General features: G+C 45.6%; 1 long non-coding RNA gene across 1 annotated transcript; it reads left to right on the forward strand.

The window, feature by feature from the left end:
• The first annotated feature begins 2,944 nt into the window (after positions 1-2,944).
• On the forward strand, positions 2,945-4,413 carry LOC119341731. The gene is made up of 3 exons (XR_005165252.1): positions 2,945-3,221; positions 3,325-4,072; positions 4,171-4,413. It is a non-coding gene; the product is annotated as an uncharacterized LOC119341731 (long non-coding RNA).
• Positions 4,414-6,676: the final 2,263 nt, after the last annotated feature.

A 6,676-nucleotide genomic window follows, 5' to 3' on the forward strand; every position in this document is an offset into this window, starting at 1 on the left:
GGAAATAGAGGGGGATGGCCGTTTTATTGATTCCAGGGCCATGACGCCATGGGCTGGGGCGTCATGCTACTGATCATGGCGCCCTGGCCTGGGGCGCCATGCACCCAATCCCTACCAACGTGGCAAGTGTGTGTTGACCAGCATGGCGCCCTTTGACCGGGGCGTATGATGCCTAGCATGGCACCCCGGGTGCGGGCGTGCAGGAGGGCCATTGTGTGTGTGTGTGTGTGTGTGTGTGTGTGTGTGTGTGTGTGTGTATGTGTGTGTGTGTGTGTTTGAAAATGGGTTCATTTTGGGCTGAACTTTGCCGAAAAGGCTGCCCATGCGTTCATCCATGCCGGTATCTGGGGCATCTATTTGGGCCTAGGGATCTGCAATCTGTCAGTGGGTGGCAGGCCTACTCATGCAAATAAGCTCGGGATACGCCTATGAGCTGTGTAGGCGTATTTTGTGCGGCCCATCTTGCTTTTTGGAAACAGCACATGAAAGAGCATCCGCGAATGCTATTTCTCGCCTTAAACGAGACGATCAGATGTTTCGCTCAAGGATGTACAGTACAGTACCGAGCCGGCCCAATCACGACTTTAAAACAAATGGGACGAAAAAAGGGAGGTAGGTCGATTTGATCCTATGTCTCTAGGATGATATGTAGTACTGCAAACCAGTCCGCTAGTACCATGTTCATGAAATCCTCTAGGGCGCGACATACTTAATCCTCCAGTACTGTAAACATTTTAACACACTCCACATTTTAAACATTTTCTTCTCCAGTTTTTTGTTTGGTTTTCTTTTTTCTTCTCCATTTTTTTATTTTTGTTTTTTTTCTTATGTTTGTTTTCGTTTTCACTCTACATATTCATTTAATCAAAAATATTTTTTCAATAAGTAGTCAACATTTTTTATACATGTACAACATTGTCTGAATGCTTATTCAACATTTTAATTCTGCTCAACATTTTTCAAATTTTATCAACTTTTTTAAATACTTGTTCCTCATTTTTTAATACTTATTCACTATTTTTCAAATACTTATTCAGCATCTTTAATATTTATTCAACATTTTTCGAATACTCGTTCAATAATTTTATTATTTATTCAACATTTTTCAAATACTTTTTCAACGTTTTTTAATACTTATTCAATATTTTTCAAATATTTAATCAACATTTTTAAATACTTGTTCAACATTATTTAAAATACTTGTTCAGACCTTTTAGTACTTATTTAACATTTTTCAAATACTTGTTCAAATTTCTTAAAAAGTATAAAGAAAATTATAGAAATGAAGCAGAAAACGAGAATAATAAACAGAAAAAACAAACAGGCCGTGGCCTACCGCGTGGCTGGGCTGGCCCATGTGGGGCTCCCCCCGACGCGAGGCTTCCCTATCTCGCTTAAAGCGAGAAAAAATAGGGGCGCCCAAGAGCAGCATCTGGTGAGTCCCTACCTTATCCCTAGGGCAGTGTTAGGCACCGGTGCGTCGGCCCAGTTTTTCCGCCGGTCCAGCCTCAACCATTCGATTTGACTTAAAAAAGCCGTCCGATCTGGCATCTCCTCCCTCCCTGAGTCGTCTTCAACCTTTGGCGTGCGCGCTTCCGCCCCTCTTCCCACGCATCTCCGCCCCTCTGCCCATGCGCCTTCACCTCTGTGCGCAGCTCCGCTAGGGCGCCGCTCGCCGGCCGCCGACCGCTCGCCGCTCGCACCCGACGCCCCACGACCCCTCTACGGCTCGCACTCGACGCCTCACAACCCCCCTCATGCAGCTCCCCCTCAACCTGATTGCAAATCCGTCCTAGATCGGTTGCAACTCCTGCCATTGACGCTCCATGGATGTAGCACCGCCACCGCCGCCGCCCGTCGTCAACGCTTGCTGTCGGAATTGCGCGGTCAACGACCACCAGTAAAAAAACGACGTTGAACGGATGTAGCAAAAAATATTGCCTATAGTCGCAAAACACATCACCGGTTGTAACAAAAAAATGACAGACGGTTGCAGCAAAATCGACCACCGGTTATAGCTTTTGTGTTTGCCGGTTCCAGCAAAACCAACTTCTGTTTCCAGCTCGGGGCTTCTCTGGTAATACAACGGTTGTAGCACAACACAGTCGCCGGGGTTCGGCAACCTCATTATAAATGATGTAACAAATGATAGTGCGGTAGTAGCAAAAAACCAAAACTCTTGTAGCAAAATGTGGTACAGAATGATTCCAGCAAAAGAACATGGCAGCAAAATACGAAGACGGTGGTATCAAATTAGTACACTGGTTCCAGCAAAAACAAAAATGTGAGCAAAATCTGAGGTTGGTTCCAACAAAACCCGAAGACACTAGTAGCAAAATTTAGAGCTGGTTCCTGCAAAAAGATGGCATGGTTCCAGCAAAAAGAACTCGAGTTGTGCCATGGTCGGAGACCTGCGGCGTTCCCATGGTCAGAGACATGTGGCGGCCACTGCCACGCCGCACCGATTGCACGGTTGCAGCTCGCCGTCGTCAGACGCCAATGGATGCAGCTCCACCGACAAGTGGTTGTGGCACCACCAGCGACTGGTGGTAGCATCTCCGGCGAGGTGGCTACAGCTCTGACGCCCCAACGGTTGCAGCACCTTCGTGCCCAAATCCGCCGGCGGCCGCCTCACTTGCAGCATCAGCCACACCAATCGCTGTCGCCTCCGCCGTCTTTCATAGAGAAGAGCAAGTGCTAGGCTGGAGGTGGAAGAAAAAGTGCTACAGCGATGTGTGGCCGGAGGAACGAGGGGAAAAGGAAGAGATAAGGTTCAGGGGAAAAGCGGTTCATGCAGGCCCAGAATAACACGCGTCTAGTGCGGGATCGTTTTTTGTGTGGACGTGTGAAGCCAGCGTGTCACGCGCCGGCCGAACGGTTCCGCCGGTGCGCCGGCTCAAAACGTTTACCTTATCGCTAACCCTCTTGGACCAAGCCGTCGCCGCACAGCTGCTCTGCCCTTTCCCTCTCTGTCTCTCTCCACAAACACGACGGCAATCGGCGGGATCGTCCACAGCTGCTCTGCCCTTCTCGACAGTTCTCTCCGGAGGGATCGTCGGAGTCCAGAAGGCAGTCGGTGGCGAGGGGACGGAGCCATGTGCAAACGTGGGCTTTGATTTACCCTGGCACACACTCAACCACGCCAGTGGTAGCACACCTCCTTCCTCCTCCAAATCCATCCCACGGGAATCCATGGAAGGTCTGGAGCCGAGAGCGTTCAGGTGATGTATTTGCCCCTGATTCTCGACGCAGTCCCACCCTCCCAACCTACCCCGCTCAAATCTCCCGTAAGCTCTTGATTGTTTTGGTTTTCTCGATCTGCAGGCTGCGAGTATTGGAAGCTGGCCCTTTGGCTGTGGTGAGGCCGTTGGAGTTGCAGGCTTCTCCCAGCATCACCGATGCAGAAATATGCCGTGCCGGAGAACTCGATGGTGGCAGCCAAAGCGACGCCCCCCCTGGATTCAGCGTTATACATTTGTCTATTTCCTATCTCACCGATTCTGGTCCATATTATCCATCTCTTAGTTGATTTTTTCTGTATATGCCCATATGTTAATTAACTGAATTTTTTCATGTACTGCATTCTGCTGATAAAGGCGAAAAGGGGATTGAAAATTAACTATGTGGCTAGGATGGAGTACACTTCTGTTGGCCGTGTATCGTTGCTAGAGTATATAGACTTTTAGGCCCGAATTTTGAACCATGTTGAAGTCTTTGTCGCAGCAATTTTCAGGATCTTGAATTGCTGCAATCTGTTCAATATTCATGATCATGCGGATTTGCTCTCCCAGTATTTATTAGGTTGCAAACCATTGATCTGACAGAAAAGCATAAACATAAATTGGGGACCACAAATGCAGTGGTGTCAATAAAAAAATATAGTGTCAAATTGATCTTTTCTATGTCTGAATTACATTGTTGATTGCATTGGGCTTTCTAATTATATACTCCCTCCGTTTCAAATTACTCGTCGCAGAAATGGATGAAGCGTGTCAGTTCTACATTATGTTTTCATGGGGGGTTGGTTTTGGCGTAAGGTTTGCCAAAAGGAGGCTCAACGCACACAGGGCAAGTGCGTGCAGGAAATTGTGTGCAGTTTTGTGGTGAGTTTTTGTTTGATCTGTAGTTTTAGTTGATTTATCTCACCAGCATTTTGCTGAATCAATGCAGGGTAAGATGATGAGGGACAACACCCAGTAAAAGTCTGTTATGGTTATGCGGTGGGCTGTGATCTGGGATTGATCATGTGACTACTTGTTGACTTCAAGATTGTGGTCGTGTCATATATTTTTAATCATCCTTTTTTATTGTTGATCAGATCTGCTAGAAAGACTAGCTAACTAGTTGTGAAAGAGCATCTTGATTCGGATAATGAAATTTAAATCATCCATTTTATTGTTGATCGCCTGATGTAGTCGATCATTCATTGATGCCTGTTGTATACCATATCTAAGTTAGTTCATATTTGCTGCCACACATTAATTAATTGGACGTTGGTGTGTGGTTCACCGGTTGTGCATTGGCCAATTTGGTTAGACTAGCCACAGTGGGAGTAACTTCAGCAGTAACATCGAGTCCAACTCAGCAAATTTGGTTATGTGGCAATGAGTTAATGAACAGAGAGGTAGTTGTACTAACTTAGCTAGTTACTGTAACATCACATGCCCTAATGCAATATGAGTCTATAACCTAGTAAATGAAGCTTTGCATGTTACCACGTTTATGTTACTACCCACTATGAAGGTAGTAACATAATCTAGGGATGTGTGTATGTTACTCTCCATTGTGGCTAGTCTTACACCTTCGTCTCTCTGTGCGTTCGGTTTATTCGGTTTACATGGTTCGGTTTATATGTTTTTTCGGTTTGTACGATATTAATACTTCAGTAAATATGGTATGAAATTTAGATACGGTTCGGTTTCGGTATATACCAAATTATTTCGGTATGTTTTCTGTATATACCATAAAAACCAAAGTTGAGGCGAAATTAAAAATGTCATACAATAGTTTACAAATTTATGACTCAAAACAGATATCTTTTATACAAAGAGTATATAACTATATGCGAGTGCATATGCATGCATGGATTCGATGGTTACAGACGGGCTTAGCATTCTTTTGAAAAGAAGTATGACTACGTTACAAGAAAAATGGATGCGCTTAACAGGAAATCTAGCTTATATACAAAAAATGACTACTTGTATGATTGTTCTTCCCAAGATATATACATATATTTTTTACTTCGGTTTATTCGGTAAACCATTTGGTTTTTCGGTATATACCATAAAAACCAGAATTCAAAATGGTATGAAAAGTTGATACCATACCGAAACCCTAGACCATAAAAACCATAAAATTGGTTTAGTTTGGTTTATTTTTGGTATAGTTTTTTGATTCGATTTTAAAATGCACAGCGTGATGCCTTCGTCTAACCTGAATGCTGTTGTGATTTAAGATGTACAGTGGTTATTTGTTAGCTGATGGTCAGTTTGGATTGCGCATCGGATCTCCATTACACCGAATACTTTTTATGGGGCCTCTGTTGTTTACTTGTTTAGTTCATATTGTTAGAATAAAACCGAGGCATACCGCCGATCATCCGAGGACCAAGCAATCACACGAGCACGACACCGAGATTTGTTAACGAGGTTCATCGATATGGCTACATCCCCGGGGCATGACTACGGGCGCTCCTCCCCGTGACACCGTCACAATACCGCACACCGACCACCCGGGCGCCAGCACATGCCGCCGGCTCCCCCTTGCGCGCCTGTGCTATTATGTTGGCATAGGTTACATCGTGTGTCTACCCCCGCTATATAAGAGAGGCCTAGGATACAAGTGTCCTATTAGGACACGACTCCATATCCTATCTAAACACAATACAACTACAAGTCCAACTGTAACCTACCTCGTACACTATATTCGACACAACTCCAACAAACTCCACCTTGGCGAATATACTCCACCACCCTGGATTTGTCCATGTGTCAAACTTCCATGTACATTGGACTTGAGCTTATCCCATAAGTACCGCTGCTACTCCAAAGACTCCACGCGACTCCACCTGCAACCTGTAGTCCCTTCTTTTCTTGACCACGGTCAACACTCGAGCAAAATTAAGTTCCTTGTCACTCTAGCTTGTGCTCCCAACTTCCAGAGTATCCGTCCAATGCCATCACACACTGATCACTGACCTGCGTGAAAATGAACAACTCACATATTGGGTGTCACACATAAGATCTACCTGAACTCAACATCACCGCTCCTTTCTTGAGCGCCTGTCTGGAATTTGAAGAAATTTCACCGTTGCTTGTAGTCATCCCGAGTCAAAATTCGCAGTTGTCTCACCACATGTATGACCACTAGAGCCCTGGCCCGTCTCCATGTCCCGTGCATACGGCACGCCTCGCCGCTATTACCGCGTCGAGCCTCCGCTGTCCCGGACGAGTCTCAAGGGTCGCGAACCCACACCACTCAACCCCCACTGCAGAGTACCACCGATCATCACCGATCGATGACGAGTTTCACGCTTCCATTAGACCACTGGGCTCCAGTCCGAACTGCATGTCACTCGCTTTTCCTCCTTGCTGAATAGGCTTTGATTCCCTAGATCCTTACATCGTAGCCCCTCAATCCAACTCCACCTTCAATATGACTCCATGGTAGATGATCA

The sequence above is a fragment of the Triticum dicoccoides genome, chromosome 7B, assembly GCF_002162155.2.
Source record: "Triticum dicoccoides isolate Atlit2015 ecotype Zavitan chromosome 7B, WEW_v2.0, whole genome shotgun sequence".
Taxonomy (NCBI): domain Eukaryota; kingdom Viridiplantae; phylum Streptophyta; class Magnoliopsida; order Poales; family Poaceae; genus Triticum; species Triticum dicoccoides.